The sequence below is a fragment of the Pinus tabuliformis genome, chromosome X, assembly GCF_031772625.1.
Source record: "Pinus tabuliformis cultivar Carrire ecotype Pingquan chromosome X, CPIR1, whole genome shotgun sequence".
NCBI classification, from domain to species: Eukaryota; Viridiplantae; Streptophyta; class Pinopsida; order Pinales; family Pinaceae; genus Pinus; species Pinus tabuliformis.
The window spans coordinates 124429419-124448964 of NC_142308.1; the positions used below are offsets into that span (position 1 = coordinate 124429419).

At 41.2% G+C, this 19546-nt stretch overlaps 1 pseudogene; it reads left to right on the top strand.

Moving 5' to 3' along the window:
- Nucleotides 1–5989: 5989 nt before the first annotated feature.
- LOC149138748 (ras-related protein RAB1BV-like) lies at nt 5990–6406 on the top strand (annotated as a pseudogene).
- The last annotated feature ends 13140 nt before the right edge of the window (nt 6407–19546 follow it).

Genomic DNA, 19546 nt, shown 5'->3' on the forward strand with positions numbered 1-19546 from the left:
GAAAATGAGGCACTTAAAATACAAAGCAAAAAACTTCAAGCAGAGAATGAAAAACTGAAGAAGAAAGTTAAGAAACTCTCAACCTATAAAGTACAAATTTGTAGAAAGGCCTACAAACTTTACAAATAGAAGAAAGAAATTAAGACAAAGTATCAAATCCTGAAAATAGAACATGAAGCACAAATGAAGATAAATGCTCTACTTGAAGCAGCAGAGGCAGAGGCAGTAGCAGAAGACAACACTTGACAGGTTAGGACTTGGTTGCATGAGGACATGCAAATTCTTAGGTTCGGGAGGATGTTGGTATCTAAATTTGACTGACCATTCTACTTCAAATTCATCTTTTAACCATCATTCTTGGCCATTTAACCTTTATTATTCAACAATAATCCTTAGAAACTAAGTCATATGTTGTCATTTTCGTTATTTTAAGCTTGGGATTAATATTTGAAATTTTTATATTTAAATGACATTTTTCAGAAAAATCACAGGAAGTTGTAACAACCTGTGATTGCTTTATTGATTTACATGTTGCAGCATAGGTGGGAAAATTTGAAGACTATGGGCATAAAGTGCAATGTACAAGGATGGTGAAACAACTATTCATTTTCAGTTTTGGAGAAAACAAGTGTCCAGTCAAAGCTGGTCAAACCCAGCCACTTCATCACTTTTCCCTGATTTTTGTGCACTAGATATTTTCCAGTTTTAGAATTTTTGTATAAATTGAGGAACAGACCTAAATTCGACCTCCTTGGGATGTAATTAATAGAATATTGTTAGTATTAGATGGAGAAAAAATAGCTGTTTTTGTTACAGGATTTACGATAAATAACCCATATGGGAAAACTATGTTTTAGAATGGTTTTTATGAACATATGAGAAGACAACTTGTGTATTTTTGATTTTAGACTTAATACAAACTTCTTCAGCAATTTTATGTCTCAAGACTTAGTAGTTACACTCTTCTGAATCATCTCTTAGTGTGCTTGTGGAGTGCTAAAGGGCCCTCATCACTTTGCTGGTACACTTTATCTTTACTCTGTTTTTCCTACTAGCTGCAAATTCGAATTTAGCAGTTAATCATTTCATGTCTAGAGTTAAAGTTATGTTAGTAGAATTATCAGTTAAAGAGAATCTGAATTTGCTGCGAAGAGAGAGCCTTGTAAGAGGATTCAACTAATCTTGATCTTGGAATTGATATTTGAATGCTGCTGACATTCAACTTCCAGATTTGTTTGCTAGCTTTACTTTTGAAGAATAGTTCTAGTTTTATTTCTGAAGTGTGTCAGGCCAAGGTAACTCCACATTGAACGAGAGACAAAACTGATTGATATTATTCATTAGGTAACTCATGCTTATATATACAAAAATGAAAACGGATCAGTTCATCTTCTAGATGACTGTCCAGTTCACCCATCCGTTTCGGATTAGGTGTCAACATTCCCCCCCTTAATCTGAAGGGATGTTGGTGAGTCCAAGCATCGTCCTGAATCTTTCAAGCTTTTCTCTTCCAAGCGCTTTGGTGAAGATGTCTGCAATTTGCTCGTTTGTGGAACAATGACGGAGATGGATTGTTTTGGCCTCAACATGATGTCGGATCAGATGATATTTAGTATTGATGTGCTTAGTACGATCATGGAACTTTGGATTCTTGGCCAAATTTATTGCAGATGTGTTATCAATCATGAGTGGAGTAGATTGTATTTGTTTTACTTGCAAATCTTCAAGAATTTTCCTGAGCCACACAATTTCTTTCGTTGCTTCAGCTGCTACCACGTATTCTGCTTCTGTTGTGGAATCTGCTGGTACTGATTGTTTGCGTGATCTCCTGGAGACAGCTCCTGATCCAAGACTCATAGCATATCCTGAAGTAGATACCCCAGTTTCTTTGTCTCCATCGAAGTCTGAATCAGAGTATCCAATCAAGTTGAAGTCGTCCACCTGTGTATACTTGATTCCAAGGTCTTGAGTTCCCTTCAAGTACCTTAGAACTCTTTTTGCAGCAGACCAATGTCCCTCACAAGGCTTTTGCATAAACCTGGAGAGGATTCCAACAGCAAATGAAATGTCTGGTCTGGTAGTAGTGAGGTAGATGAGACTTCCTACAAGCTGTCTATACTTTGTTGCATCCTCAAATTCCTTTCCTTCAATAGATGTGAGCTTCAAGTTTTGTTCCATTGGAGTAGAAAGGGGATTGCACTCTGTCATGCCAAATCCGTTTAACAAATCTCCAATGTATTTCTTTTGAGAAAGAAATATGGACTTTGGATGTTGGGTTACTTCAATGCCAAGATAGTAATGAACATAGCCCAAATCAGTCATTTCAAAAAATTTTCCTAATTCTTTCTTTATGGATGCAATATAGCTTTCATTGTTCCCTGTCATTAAAAGATCATCTACATATACCACAAGATATACAACTGTTTTGCCAACTTTCTTGACAAATAAAGTTGCATCATCAAGATCAAAATGTTTGAAGTTGAGTTTCAGAAGATGCTCAGTTAGTTTTTCATACCAGGCTCGTGGTGCTTGTTTGAGGCCATACAAGGACTTCACAAGTTTGCATACTTTGTGTTCATGTCCTTTCACAGCAAATCCTTTAGGCTGGGACATAAAAACATTCTCTTTTAGATCTCCATTCAAGAATGCAGTTTTTACATCCATTTGATGGACTTTCCAACCGTTCTGAGCAGCTAGTGCAAAGAGTGTCCGGATGGTGGCCCATTTTGTTGTGGGAGCAAAAGTTTCCTCATAATCGACCCCTTCCTTCTGTGCAAAACCTTTTGCCACAAGCCTAGCTTTGTGCTTGTCAAGTGAGCCATCAACTTTGTACTTGTTCTTGTAGACCCACTTGCAGCCAATTGGTTTGGTTCCAAATGGAGGATCAACCAGCTTCCAAGTGCCATTCTTTATGAGGGCATCATACTCCTTCTGCATCTCTTCTTTCCATTCATCATGAGAAGCAGCTTCTTTGAAGGAAGTTGGCTCAAAATCTGTAGACAAGTTCAATTCACAATCATAAGTAATATCCATATCAACAGGTGAATTAGAGTTATCTACATCACCTCCATCTTGTCGGTTTGTATTTCTGGTTCCTGTTTTTCCAATTTCATCAGGATGAACACTTTCAAGTGTCTTTGTCAGCCACTTTGGGGGACCTTTCTGAGATGGTCCAGGCTGTTCTGTTGATTGAGTTGGGACTGAATCAAGATTAAGTCTCCCAATTCTATCAATTACATCACTTAAAGCATCATCCGTTGTTGGAGTGTCATGCAGGGGAGATTGTTCTTCAGAAGAAGATTCCACATGTTGATCTAGTATAGGAATCCCCCCTTCAAGATGTGGAATCTGATTATCAAACTCTTGGAATGATTTCGGTTTTGTGAATCTATCCAAGCGATCAAGTTGCCGCTCAACAACACTGTCAGATTTGGATGATTCAAGAAAAATGACATCTCTAGATAAAACAAACTTTTTATTTACTTCATCATAAAGGCGGTATGCTTTAGATGTGTTTGAATACCCCAGGAAGATACACTTACGACTTCTAGCACCAAGTTTGTTTCTATGTACCTTTGGTATTAAAGCATAACAGGTGGAATCAAATATCCTGAGATGTTTTACCGAAGGAACATGTCCATACCACAATTCATAAGGAGTCTTGTTTCTTATAGCACTAGATGGACATTTATTCTTTATATATGCAGCACATAGAACAGCATCAGCCCAAAACATTGTCTTTACATTTTTGAAGAAAAGCATGGATCGTACCATATTCAAAATTGTTCTGTTCATTCTTTCAGCTACACCATTCTGTTGAGGATTATAAGGCACAGTTGTTTGATGTTTAATCCCATGTTGGTGAAGATAGTGTTCAAATTCATTTGATGTATATTCTTTTCCATTATCAGTGCGAATAGATCCAATATGAGATTGTGCATCATTTTCAATCCACTTATGAAAATTATTGAATGTTTGAAAAGCATCAGATTTGTTCTTCAATAAGTAAACCCAACACATTCTGGTGTAATCATCAATAAATGTCATGATATACTTATTTCCATTTGCAGAAGGAACAGGCATTGGACCACATAAATCTGAATGAATAAGTTCAAGCTTCCTATGTGCTCTTGAATGTGAATCATGAAAAGACTGTTTGCTATGCTTTCCTAGAATGCAAGCATCACATTGTTTATGTTTTCTAGGAATTGTAGGCAAACCAGCAACACCATTTTTCTTCAACAAGCGGAGACTATCATAGTTTAAATGTCCAAATCTAGCATGCCATAATAAACTTGATGGAAGTGTACCTTCATCATGATGAGAAATATATGAAAAATGCTGTGCATGAGCAGAGGTTCCTTGCAGTTTAAGAAGTCTTTCTTCTTCTATACCCCTCATGACAAGTGAATGGTCAGATGCCTTTCTTACCTCAAGCTTTCCATCAAACATATGAATGGAGTGACCTTGCTGGCGGATGTGGACCAGGGACAACAAGTTTCTCTTGAGCTGTGGGAGATATAGAACATGATCTAGAAGAAAGTCTGGAAGACCAGGCAGTTTAAGCTTGACTGTGCCAAGCCCTGATGGCTTGATTTTTGACTGATCTGCAAAGTATACTGCTCCATCAACATTATCAGTGAAATCTTCAAAAAAATCTTTCCTATGAGTCATATGACAGGTTGCTCCTGAATCAAGCAACCAGTCATTTTTCGAAGAAGTAAGTGAAGCATTAAACAAATCTTCATTTACTCCAATGTTACATTGTGCCTCAATATAGTGAGCGGATTCAGGTGCTTTACCTTTGTCTTTGTCATCAGTTTTACCTTTCTGCTGATTTCTTCTCTGCTCAATCTTTTCCCATGGTAGCTTGCATGTAGAAGCATCATGAGATCCATTTCGTTTGCAGCGAATGCAATGTAAGTCTGCCTTTTCTTCTTGAGGGTGTCTGCCCCCCCCGCCTCTGAAGTATCTTCCTCTTTCTCTTGAATGCATACTGTAACAAAAATTATTTCTGCTGATAGAAAAATAATTTCGCTGATAAAAATTACTTCTGTTAAAAAATCCTCACTTTATAGCCTTTAAATCCCTCTAATATGTGGCAGAAGGCATCAGAATTTCATTGAAATATTATATTACTTTGTGCTTCAATACAGCATAAAAAACAAATTGTGCAATTGTTCTGACTGATATGACCTTGAATGCTTTTGAAACTGCTTATATAACCCCTTTGAAAACTGCTTACAATACAAAAACTGCTATCATAAATACATATCAACGGCACACATTATACTGCCATTAAAATCATCTCTCTTGTACCTATGTCACTATGAAATATGATCCACATCTGTTCGCTCTGCAAAAAAAATAATGTAGCAGGCCAGCGCAGAAACCAATGCATACCAGCATTGACAATAACTAACATGATCGAACCATCATACATAGTCTTTGATGTTACATACCGTTCAGAAAAACATTCAACGCATAATATATCACACATAGTCTTTGATGTTACATATGCGTTAAAAAAAAACATTCAACGCATAACATATAACACAACACAATTTCCCTGGATGCGCACCAAATGAGATGGCGGCCTTCAAATGATGTAGGAAAGAGCCAATGCGTTAATCAATCTATACAGGAACTTCAATGGATATTTGATGGCATGTTTGAATGAGATGGCAGCCTTAAAATGATGTAAAATATAAATTTCAATATCGCTTGTTCAGGTCTCACCCCAACCGTTACTGTCTTGAGCACCCGTTTGGTAAGCGAGCGCCACAGCTCTTATACAGTCCTCTTCTGCAATGCAAATCCTTCTCCATTGCAGCCCCTCTCAATCTCGGTCTTCCACAGGTCTTGCAGCAACACTCAATTGAAATTTGAGAAAACGGTGGTGGGTATTTTAGAGACCGCAGATATGGCTGCCATGACCGAATACGGAGTCCGAAAGCTTGATGCCAGGCAAAGCGTCCCCAAGGAGCGTAGCTCAGGGTCTCAGGAATGGCTTCGGGACCGGCGAGAGGTCGAGCGGATTATGACTATCTCATAAAACTGCTGTTGATCGGTGACAGCGGTGTGGGTAAAAGTTGTCTCCTCCTCCGTTTTTTCAGATGACTCTTTCACCACCAGTTTCATAACTACCATAGGGATCGACTTTAAGATTAGGACTATTGAGCTTGATGGGAAGCGTATCAAATTGCAAATTTGGGACACTGCTGGTCAAGAGCGTTTCTGCACTATTACAACAGCATACTATCGTGGTGCAATGGGCATTCTTCTGGTTTATGATGTGACTGACGAATCGTCTTTCAACAACATTAGGAACTGGATTAGAAACATTGAGCAACATGCATCGGACTATGTGAATAAAATATTAGTAGGCAACAAAGCTATTGTATAATCAAAGCGAAAAGAGAGGACTGTAGATGAAGAGAATGTAGGAATTCTGGAATTCTAATGACTGTAAGCGCCGACGACAGAAACGAAATTCCTCCGCAGAGTAAACCGGCTTGAGTTCATGACTGTTACGGTAATAAGATTCATGGTTTCAAAAGGGATACATAACGCTTTCTTCGCCCTTAGAAGACAAAACAACAGCAGGACCAGGTCAATAGTAACGGGCGTATGGAAAAATGGAATTTCACACAGTCTTGCATGCGCAGAGAATGAAACGTTCAGGCATGGCCAGACATTGATTCTTTCTGCGCCAGGCCAGAGGCAGAGCAGCGCAGGACAGACAGGACAGAGGGGCGCAGGACAGAGCAGCACAGTGCTCAGGGCAGGAGTTACAACCTATTTTGGGACCTGTGCTCTGATACCATGTCAGGCCAGGGTAACTCCACATTGAACGAGAGACAAAACCGATTGATATTATTCATTAGGTAACTCATGCTTATATATACAAAAATGAAAACGGATCAGTTCATCTTCTAGATGACTGTCCAGTTCACCCATCCGTTTCGGATTAGGTGTCAACAAAGTGATTTAAGAATGGAGTTTTAAAATTCAATTTTCAGTTTGGTAAATGATTCTTGTAAGAGGTCTACCTGATATTGGTTTATAACACTTCTTATCTTATTCACTGTGTGATTTAAATTGAAATTATTTTGGACTGCTGAGATTGTACAAATTCTTTGAAGTAATATTCTTGTAAGGGAATGTAGGATTACAGTCAATCATCAACACTCTACTTTTGTTAGTCTGCAACTAGAATTCCATAGGGTTTGTTTCTCTTAGATTGATGTTTAAATGATTTAAAAGGATAATAAAGGATCTTTTGTAGAAAGCACCGATAATTTAGTCCATTAGGTAGCCATTAGAATTTTAGAGCCTTCTAGATCTATATATTTTAGGTAAGCACCTCTAAGTGTACTTTCCTGGGTTGATAAAAGAATTGAGAGCTTAACTTGCCTTGGTAAGTTGGGACCAAACAAGCATAATAGAGAGGCCCAAGCCATTGGAAGCTGGACCAAGGAGACGTAGCCCAGGAGGGGTGAAATCCTTTATCATATGCTTGTTGTAATGTGTTTTTGATGATGTTCTATACATGTTTATAATGTATTTCAGTTTCCGATTTATTTTAAATTACTCATAAAATTAACATAAAAACTCTTCATTTTATTTGCAAAAATTGATGAATCCTTAAGCACAATAAAAGCATTTTGTTTATAATCTGAGGAATATCTTAGCACCGCAAACTAATATTCTAAATCAGATCAGATTTCCAGAGTAACAACACTTCGACCCGAAGGGAAGGGGTGGTTCAACCGAAAAAATAATGACCTAACCCTTAAAGATGAATTCTTGCAGGGAGAAGAACAATTGGTGAAGAAGGGAAGAGGAATTGACTGCCTTTCCCTTCCTTAGCCATGGAACGATGTTGTGAATTTCATGATCAAATACATTACATGTGAGGGGCTCTCGACGATAGTTTTCGACTATCATTTTCCGTTATTGAGCCATCTTCCGCATGGGAAATTAGTTAGTCTTCCCTATTTTCCGTTGGAAAATTTGAAACAAATGGTTGCCTTGGTAAAGGTAACCTTGCATCTAGAGAGTTGCATTACCAATCCTCGCCTCATAAAAATAATCATAATGGAAGCTATGGAGGAGCAAGGAAGAAATTGGGAAAACTTTATCAGTGAAGGCACATAAGCCCCATGACAGAGACAAGCTGAAACTCCTCCGGATGCTTCGGGGAAAGATGATGCAACTAAAGAGAAGGGATAATCTTCGAGAATTAGAGTTAAGAAGAGGTCACTTGAGAAATCAGTGGGTGGCAGAATACAAAAGAAAAAGGTTAAGGTTGTTGCTCAACCAGAACCCTCGCCTTCGTCCAAGAAGAAACAAGAACCCTCACCACCGTCCAAGAAGAAACAAGAACCCTCGCCACCATCTAAGAAGAAACCAGGTAACCAAAAATAATAAAAGGAGAAGTAAGAAGAGATAAAGAAGCAGAAGAAGAGGAAATAAACCAAGCAAGAAGATGGTTCTTCATTAGGTAAGAATGAAACCTGAACCTTGCTGCTTAAAATTAAGAAGCTAGAAGCAGAAAATAAGGAATTAAAGCGGCAATTAGGAGGTAGAAAAATGAAAACAAAGGTTTTGGGTCTCAATACATTGGCTAAGGTTGTTGATAAGTTAGGATCAGAACCCACACAAGGGGCCTTTATGTATAGAATGTGTTGAGGGTTTAGCAACAACAGGGTACAAGATTTGTGTTGCAACCACCATCTCAGAAGGAACCCAAACAGAACCATGGGAGGTTGATACATAAGAACCCATTGACAATGTTGCTAACACACAAGAACCAACAGTTGAAATGGAGCACCCCATGGATTTTAACCTAGAAACCGATACACAAGAACCTGTCAACGATGCTATTGATACACAACAACCAACAGTTGAGACAAAGGTTTTCAAGGAAGAAAAATTGAGAGTTGCTCCACGAGAGCCTATCAACGATGTTGTTGATACACAAGAAGCAACAGTTGACACAGAGCAACTCAAAACACGAGATGTTGTTACACCCTCTACTGTTATTGCACAAGAAAATGCACAGACCCTGAAGCAGGGTGGTATTCAGAAAGACTTTTGTTGGTATCAGAATTGCAAAATTGGAAGCAAATGGAACTTTCCGTGAAAAATATAGTGATTTATTTGGAAGAACATCAAAAGGTTATTCATACCCTTCAGGATCAGTGGGCCAAAGAATTGCTGACAGAAAAGTTGATAAAGCGGTAAACGAGGAAAGATGAGATGGAAAAGGAAAAACAAAGACAAAAACTGCAGCAAGAGGTCAAGAGGCGAACTAAAGAGAAAGGTAAAATGTATGAGTTAACCCTAAATATTTTAGGTTGCAAGTCACCATCTCCATCCTACCTGATCTTCCGGACTGTGTCTGAAATTGTCTCGCTGTGATATGCCACTGGATGCCTTATTGAGTAAGGACTACCCCAATAACATAGTTATAGGCATCTATCTCAATCTCAAATGGTTGTTGCAAGTCTGGTAATGTGAGCACTAGTGTAGAGCAGAGGCGATGTTTCTACTCTTCGAACACCTTCTGTTGAGATTCAAACCAAAATAATTTTTCTTTTGTTCCTCCCTTGGTGACTTGACTCAAGGGCCAAGTGATATGAGAGAACCCCAACATGAACTTGCGGTAGAAATTGGCAAGACCTAGAAAGCTGCAGAGCTCTGTCAGAGTGCTTGGGGCTGGCCAATCCCGAATGACTTGGATCTTGGCTGGATCCACATGCACCCCTCGTTCATCAATAATGTATCCTAGATACTGAACCTGGGTCATGCCAGAAGTGCATTTCTCCAAATTGGCACACATCTTGTGTTGCCACAATGTTTAGAAAACCTGTCGGATGTGGTGGAGGTGCTCTTCCAAACTCTGGCTAAAGATCAGGATGTAATCCAAGTATACCACTACAAATGAGTTGGTGAATGGTCGCAAGATGTCATCCATCAGCCTCATGAAGGTTGCAGGAGCATTCGTCAACTTGAAAGGCATAACCAGCCATTTGAAAAAGTCCTCCTTAGATTTGAAGGCAGTCTTCCACACATCAAAGGGTTCGATTGGTACCTGGTGACATCTAGACTTCAATTTGATCTTGCTGAAATATTTGGGCCCCTTGAGTTGGTCCATAAGATCATCAATCCGTGGGATCAGATACCTATTCCCGACAGTGATCTTGTTCAACGCCCGATAGTCAATACAGAGTCTCCAAGTCAAATCCTTCTTTTCTACCAACATGATCGGGCTCCCATGGGGTGATGAACTTGACCGGATGTGACCTTTCTACAACAGCTCCTGAATCTGCCTCTTGATTTCGTCATTCTCCAGAACAGTGCTCTAATAAATTGGCCCATTGGGAAACGACACACCTGGGGTTAGATCGATGGAGTGCTTGACCTGACAGTGCAGTGGCACCCCTACAGGGGAGGTGAAGATGTTCTCGTACTCCTCCATGACCTTTTCCATATATTGTTGTCGTGCGAAGGGGCCCTGTCTCGCGGTCGTGGACACTGTCTTCTTCTTTCCCTGAGGGCGTATCATTAGGGAAACAAATTCCCCAGATTTGGAAATGAGGTTACTGCATTATTTTGCAATAACCAAAGAGATGGCGGTAGGCAGTGCTACCTCCGGTATCATGTACAACTTATTTCCCAAGGTAACAATAACAGCGAGAGGCCTTGACTCATACACATCATGTTGCTTCCACAAGTAGGGTTGGCCTAATAATGCATCACAAACATCAAGGGGAGAAGCGTCACATAATACCTCATCCGTGAAGGTCTTAATATTGTATGGAAGGCGAGACTGCTAGCTGATGCGAAGATCCCATTCTTGGTTAAGCCAACCAATGGTGTACGGTTGTGGGTGTGTTGTGGTCGATAAGCCCATCTGCTTCATGACCTCTGCTGAAATGAGGCTCTTTTGGCTTCCGCTGTTGATAATGAACTGTAGTGGGAAACCCTTTACCCATATCTTGGAGTGGAAGAGGCGCTTCTCCTCCTCTGGATCTTCGAGCTCCTCCTTCTAGATCTTTGTGGTGGCAATGGTGGCGTTGGGATCCACATCAATAATCTACTTCCTTTTTCATTCTCCTTGTTGGGTTCTAACTTAGAGTCAGAACATTCATATGATTCAAAAGCCTTCAGCTTGGCCACCAGTGACTGCTTAGCCAGACACTCGTGTTGTTACTGGAGCTCTTATGGAACTCACACCACTTTCTCGTCTCCTTCTTCGGGCTTCACGATGTAATTATTTACTTGCAGATTTGGTGCGTTGTCCTAGGGCACCTTGCCTTGCCTTTCTCCTTTATCCCGCGGTTTGGGGACCTTTCCCTTGCTTCGGATTTGTAGATCTAGAATCTCAATTTTTCTGTTTAAGCTTCTGCTCGATCTTGACAATGTATCGGTATGCCGTGTTGAACGAGGATATGTCAAGGAACTCCATCTCATCTTGGATGTACCTATGTAGGCAGTCGCAATACTTGAGTACCAAATGTTTCTCAGAATCCTTGATACCTAACTTCATGAGAAGGGTATGAAAAACATTGGTAAAATCTGGCACGTCTTGGTCCCTTCCCTAACTTAGCGTGGTCCACTTTATGTATTTATCCTCATATCTCCCAAGAGGGTAGTACTACTCCTTGATGGCATCTCGGAATGAATTCCAAGTGGGTGTGGCTGAAAAAAGTGACGGCGTACTTTCATCCTTCTCCTCACAGTAGGTTTCCCACCAGTGCTTGACGTGGGGGTCGGCTTTAAGAAGAGCAAAAGTAATATTTTCCCAACTGGAAAAATCATGAACAAAAAAATATCCTTCTAGCAGATTTAACCATTTATCTATGATGTCTGCATCTATTTGGCCCTCAAATATGGGGATGTCAAAGTTTACTTGTACCTTAAAAGGAGTGGCGCCTCCATAGTGGCAGCTAGATGTGGATGTGCCATAGGTGGGCAACTGTTGAAGGATCTAGGCAAAGTTATCCATCATCGCGTTCCTTTGTTTCTCGAGGGCCTCCTTTAGCAATATTTTGATAGAATCTCCTAATCCCTAACCTTTCTTTTCTTCCCACTTGGGCGACCGTCGGGGTTTGCGAGGTTGATTTTGCAAGGGTTCAACCAGATAGAGCCCTAACTCCTTATACCCCGACCTCGTTGGGGACATGCAAAGAAGGATCAAGAAAGAGAAGACTTCTTTGATACCATTGATCTGAATTTTAACAGGAACGTAACAAATTATAAATATAACCATAAACACAGAGATGCAACAGAAATAAAACTTCATTTCATTAATATCAAAGAACTAAAATATGCTTACAAACAAAGTGGAAATAAACTAGCTCAAGCAATGGTAGCTCATCTATGAGAAGAGATGTGGCGGCTACATACCTATGAACTATGTTACAATGAGTCTTAAAGGCCTATATATTATTAAGAAACAATGGAAAACCCCAAAAATAAAAAAACCTAACCCTAGGAGATGAAACACCAAACTATGGGCCTTATTGGGGTAAATTGGTACATCAGCTTCCCGAGGTTGTAACTTTGGCAGACAATCTCCGTTTGACGCACACGATACCTCATCAGAAATATCTATCCTAGGAATACAACTGTTGACCTAAAATATCAAGTTTAAAAATCATGAAAGCATGCAGTTGATTTTCCAAAAAACATCATTTAGGTCCTCAAAACAACTCTGAAAGTTTAGCACCCGAAAAAACTGCCAAAAATAGTAAACTGTGCTACAATTAAGGAAACTAAAAAATTGAAAGAAACAATGTGGGGGCCCAAGTGGAATAGGCAGGTGGCCACCATGATCCACTTGGATCATTCCTCCCCCCTTAGGAAGCAATGGTCCCCATTGCGTTGAGTTCCTCCATGAGATGAGGAAACTTCTGCTGAACTTGGTCCCTAGTGAGCCACTTTCCCTGGTGAAGGAGTTGGCTTGCTTTGACAACTCGATATAGTTGCATCATTTGTTGTCTAGTGTTCTTGATCTATGTGTCTATGATCCGATCAGTTGCGGCTTGTTCCATGTAGTTTGGGTTTAACTCTGATCGTGTGAGTTGTTCTGCAATGTCAGATGTGTCCAACAATGGTAAAAAGTAAGGCCGAAGGCAGTCCACTTTGAACACTAGGTGAAGACCAAGGAATGGTGGAAAAATGAGCTCGAAGGCATTGTCCCATATTGCCTTGGTGATGATTTATGACCCATATCAGAGCGGGCGAAGCTTGCAGTGGGGCCTAGTGATGCACTCCTTCTGCAAATGTACCCAAACTTTGTCGCCCACTTGAAACTTGTTGGCACCCGATGCTAATCATGCCATTGCTTGTACTTAACATTGGCTCTGTCCAATATGTTATGGAACTATTGGTGGATGTGCTGAATGTGATCATTGAAGTGTCGTTTTGAGCCAAATCTGCCTGAGTCGATTTTGAATCCCAAGCCCACTTGAAAAAGACTGTGGCCAATCAAGATGTGGAGAGCCTGGTTATAGCTATGCTAGACATAGGGGAGGCTCTAATCCCATGTGCATGGATGTTTTGAGTTGTACATGCGCATAATGTGTACAATCATCCTGTTGATGACCTTTGTCTGGACGTCAGTTTGGGGATGGAAAGTTGTGGACTTAGTGAGCTTGTTGTGTAGCATCGACCAGAGACAAGACCAAAATGTACTAAGGTCCTGCAGTCCTGATATGAGATGATAGATCGCGGGATCCCAAATTGTACCCACACTCATTGAAAGAAGAGTTTAGTAGTGGCTTTTGTTGTGATATTCTTTTTGTGCGCTGCCATAATGGTAATCTTCAAGAATCTGTCGATAACCACAAAAACATAGTCATTGCCATGCTTAGTAGAAGGAAGGCTCGACATGTAATCCATAGAGATGGATTCCCAAGGTCAACTAGGGGTAGGAAGCAGAGTATTGAGGCCTTGCTTCTTGATAGTCGGTTTCACAATGGCACAGATAGTGCAGGATTTGATGTACTTCCCGACATCCTGTCGGAGATTCGTCCAATTTAAATACTTATGCAATACTACCATTGTTTTCACGACCCTAAAATGCCAAGCGACCCGATTGTAGTGCGATTCCCAAATCATATTGGCACACTCTCTTAAAGGGACACAAGGGTGTCCCAGGTGGCATAACATTGCATCTTGGAGGTGAAAATTTGGAACTTTCTAACCCTCCAAGAGCGTGTGGTATGTGCGGCCGAATTCTGGGTCGCTTTTGTAGAGAAGTGGCCAATCATATGTCTCGTGCCCACAAGAGTTGACAAAGGTGGTTAATGCCGTGATTAGTGGTCGATTGAGGCAGTCTGCAACATTATTGGTGTTGGCCTTCTTGTACTTGATATTCAAATGGAACTGTTGCAGGTATGTCGACAACTTCTGATGGCGATCATTTTCCAACTTCCCTTGTGTCTAGATGAACTGCAGGGGTCGGTGGTCTGTGTGGATGACTGTTTCCTTCCCCCAAATGTAATGCTTCCATTGTCGACATGCCTGCACAATGGAATACATCTCTTTGTCATAAGTGGGATACTTTCGGATCGTGTCTCACTGTGATATGCCACTAGATTCCCCTGTTGAGTAAGGATTGCCCCAATAACATAGTCATAGGCATCTGTTTTGATCTCAAATGGTTGTTGCAAGTCTGGTAATGTGACTACTAGTACAGATCAGAGATGATGTTTCAACTCTGAAAACGCCTTTTGTTGAGATTCAGACCAAAATAATTTTTGTTTCACTCCTCCTTTAGTGACTTGACTCAAGGGCCAAGTGATATGTGAGAACCCCAACACGAACCTGCAGTAGAAATCGACAAGACCTAGAAAAATGCAAAGCTCTGTTAGAGTGGTTGGCGTTGGCCAATCCCGAATGAAATGTATCCTGGTTGGATCTAGATGCACCCACCATTCATCAATAATGTATCCCATATACTGGACTTGGGTCATGCCAAAAGTGCATTTCTCCAAATTGGCACACAATTTGTGTTGTCGCAGTGTTTGAAGAACCTGTCGGATGTGGTGGAGGTGCTCTTCTCAAATCTGGCTGAAGATCATGATGTCATCCAAGTATACCACTGAAAATGAGTTTGTGAGTGGCTGCAAGATGTCATCCATCAACCTTATGAAGGTTTTAGGAGCATTCGTCAACCCGAAAGGCAAAACCAGCCATCCGAAAAGGCCCTCCTTGGCTTTGAAGGCAATCTTCCACACATCGAAGGGTTTGATTGCTAACTGGTGATATACGAACTTCAAGTCGATCTTGCTAAAATATTTAGACCCCTTGAGTTGGTTCAGAAGGTCATCAATCTATGCGATCTGATACCTATTCCAGAGTGTGATCTTGTTCAGCGCCTGATAGTCAATACAGAGTCTTCGAGTCCCATCCTTCTTCTACACCAACACGATTGGGCTCCCACAGGGCGATGAACTTGACCGGATGTGAAATTTCTGTAGCATCTCTTGAATCTACCTCTTGATTTCATCCTTCTCCAAAACAAAGCACCGATATATTGGTCCATTGGGCAACGATGCACCTGGTGTCAAATCGATGGAGTGCTTAACTTTACTATGCAAAGGCACCGCTTTGGGGGAGGTGAAGATGTCCTCGTAGTCCTCCATGACCTTGTCCATCTGTTGTTGTCATGCATAGGGGACCTGCCTGGAGGTCATGGCCACCATATTCTTCTTTCCTTGAGGGCATATCATCAGGAAAACAAATTTCCCAGTTTTTGAAATGAGCTTACTGAATTGTTTTGTAGTAACCAAAGAGATGACGGTAGGTGGTGCTACCTCCGGTATCCTATACAACTTATTTCCCGAGGTAACAATAATAGCTCGAGGCCTTGACTCATACACAACATGTCACTTTCACAAGTATGGTTGGCCTCATAATACATCAAAAACATCAAGAAGAGGAACATCACATAATACCTCATCCGTGAAGGGCTTGATGTTGTAGGGAAGGAAACATTGCTCGCTGATGCGATGATCATGTCCTTGGTAAAGCCACCCAATGGTGTATAGTTATGGGTTTGATGTGGTCGTTGAGACCATCCACTTCACGAAATTTGTTGAAATTAGGTTATTTTGGCTCCCGCTGTGGATAATGAACTTTAGCGGGGAACCCTTTACCCACATTTGGGAATGGAAGAGGCGCTCCTCTTCCTCTGGATCTTCAAGCTCCTCCTTTTGGATCTTCATGGTGGAAACATTGGCATTGGGCTCTGTATCGATAATCTTCTTCCCTTTTTCGTTCCCCTTATTGAGTTTTGACTCAGAGTCAGAACATGCATCTGATTCAGAAGCCTTCAGCTCGGCCACCAGCGACTGCTTGGCCTGAAACTCAATTGTGTTGTGAGTGAAGCTCTTATAGAACTCACACCACTTTCCCGTGTCCTTCTTCAGCTTCGTGGTGTTGTTCTTTTCTTGAGGCTTTAGTGGTTTTCTTGGGCCTCCCCACCTTGGATTTGTCCTTTGTTTTGCGTTTTGGGGTACCTTTCCCTTGCTTCGGATTCATAGATCGAAAGTCTCGCTTTTTCTGTTTAAGCTTCTGCTAGATCTTGACAGTGTATTGGTACGTCGTGCCAAGCGAGGAAACGTCTAGGAACTCCATCTCATCCTGGATGTACCTGTGTAGGAAGCTACGGTACTTGAGTACCAAATGTTTCTCAGAATCCTTGATACCTAACTTCGTGCGAAGGGTACGAAAAACATTGGTAAACTCCGGCATGTCTTGGTCCCTTCCCCGCTACAGCGTGGTCCACTTTATGTATTTATCCTCATAGCTTCTGATAGGGTAGTACTACTCCTTGATGACATCCCAGAATGAATTCCAAGTGGGTGCGACTGAAAATAGTGGGTGTACTTTCATCCTTCTGCGCATAGTAGGTTTCCCACCAGTCCTTGATGTGGAGGGCGACTTTGAGAAGAGTAAAAGTAATATTTTTCCGGCTGGAAAAATCATGAACATAAAACTATCCTTCTAGCATATTTAACCATTTATTTAATGACATCTGCATCTATTTGGCTTTCAAATATGGGGATGTCAAAGTTTACTTGTACCTTAAAAGGAGTGGCGCCTCCAGAGTGGTAGCTAGATGTGGATGCACTGCCGGTGGGCAACTGTTGAAGGATTTGCGCAAAGTTATCCATCATCGCATTCCTTTGTTTCTCGTGGGCCTCCTCGAGCAATATTTTGATAAGATCTCCTACTCCCTCATCTTTCTTTTCTTCCCCCATAAGTGACTCTCAGGGTTTGCGAGGTTGATCTTGCAAGGGTTTAACCAGATCGAGCACTAACTCCTTATACCCCGACCTCGTTGGGGACATGCAAAGAAGGATCGAGAAAGAGCAGACCGCTTTGATACCACTGATCGAAATTTAAATAGCGACGCAACAAATTACACATATAACCATAAATATAGAGATGCAGCAGAAATACAAATTCATTTCATTAATATCAAATAACTGAAATATGCTTACAAACAGAATGGGAATAAAATAGCTCGGGAAATGGTAGCTTACCTTTGAGAAGAGATGTGGTGGCTACATGCCTTTGAACTATGTTATAATGAGGCTTGAAGGCCAATTTATTTTTGAGAAATAATGGAAAACCCCAAACATCCAAAAACCTAATCCTAAGAGATGAAACACCAAAATATGGGCCCCGTTTGGGTAAATTGGTACATCAACTTCCTGGGGTCGTAACTTTGGCATATGAACTTCGTTTGATGCACACGATGCCTCACTAGAAAGATATATCCGAGGATTGCAACTACTAAAATTTCATATCAAGTAGAAATTTCATATTTGTTCGCATGTGATTTTCCAAAAAAACATAATTTAGGGCCTCAAAATGGATCCATAAGTTTAGGACCCAAAAAACTGCCAAAAAATAGTAAATTGTGCTACAATTGAGGAAACTGAAAACCTGAAAGAAACAGTGGTGGGGGTCCAAGTGGAATAGGTGGGTTGCCAGCATGATCCACCTGGATCATCCCCCCCTTAGGAAGCAATGGTCCCCATTGCATTGAGTTCCTCCATGAGATGTGGAAACTTCTATTGAAGTTGCTCCCTAGCAAGCCACTTGCCCTGGTGAAGGAGTTGGCTTGCTTTGACAAATCGATATAGTTAGATCCTTTACTCTCGAGTGTTCTTGATCTGTGTGTCCATGATCTGATCAATTTTTTGGCTTGTTCCATGTAGTCTGGGTTTAACTCTGTTTGTGTGAGTTGTTCCGTAATGTTGGATGTGTCCAACAATGGTGGAAAGTAGGGTCGAAGGTGGTCCACATTGAACACTAGGTGTAGACCAAGGAATGGTGGAATACTGGGTGTAGACCAAGGAATGGTGGAATACTGGGTGTAGACCAAGGAAACTTGCGATGGGGCCCAGTGAGGTGCTCCTTTTGCAAATGTAGAAAAACTGTGTCGCCCAGCTAGAACTTGTATGGCACCTGATACTGATCATGTCACTGCTTGTACTTAGCATTGGCTCTATCTAATATGTCATGGACATGTTGGTGGATGTACTAAATGTGCTCAATGAAGTTATTTGCCTTGTCAGCTTTGGACTGGACATGAGCCGAATCTACTTGAGTCACTGCAAATGGTATGGCCACATCAATGGGACATAGTGGTTGGAATCCCGAGCCCACTTGAAAAGGGATGTGGCCAGTCGAGCTGTGGAGAACCCAGTTGTAGATGTATTAGACATAGGGGAGGCTCTCATCCGATGTGTGTGGATTCTTTGAGTTGTACATGCAAAAAATGTATACGATGATCCTGTTGACGACCTCTGTTTGGCCATCAATTTGGGGATGGAAAGTTGTGGACTTGGTGAGCTTGGTGTCCACCATCGACCAAAGACTAGACCACAATGTAATGAGGAACCTACTATCTTGATCTGAGATGATAGATTGTGGGATCCCAAAGTGTACCCACACTCGTTCAAAGAAGAGTTTAATAATGGCTTGTGCTGTGATATTCTTCTTGCAGGCTGCCATAATGACCATCTTCGAGAATCTGTTGACGACCACAAAAACACAGTCGTTGCGATGCTTAGTAGAAGGAAGGCTCAACGTGTAATCCATGGAGATGTATTCCCAAGGTCAACTAGGGGTAGGCAACATAGTATAGAGGCCTTGCTTCTTGATGATTAGTTTGGAAATGATGCAGGCAATGAAGAATCTGATGTACTTCTCAACATCCTATCGAAGATTCAACAAATAGAAATACTTCTGCGGTACTACCATTGTTTTATCGACCCCCCAGCGAGCCGACTGTAGTGCGCTTCCCAAATCATCTTGGCACGCTCGCTTGAAGGGACACAAAGGACTCCCAGGTGGCATAAGAACATATCCTAGAGTTTAAAATCTGGGACTTTTTGACCCTCCAAGAGCGTCTGGTATTTGTTGCCAAATTATGGGTCAATTTTGTAGAGAAGCAGCCAATCAGAAGTCTCGTGCCCACAAGAGTTGAGCATGGTGGTTAACGCCATGATCG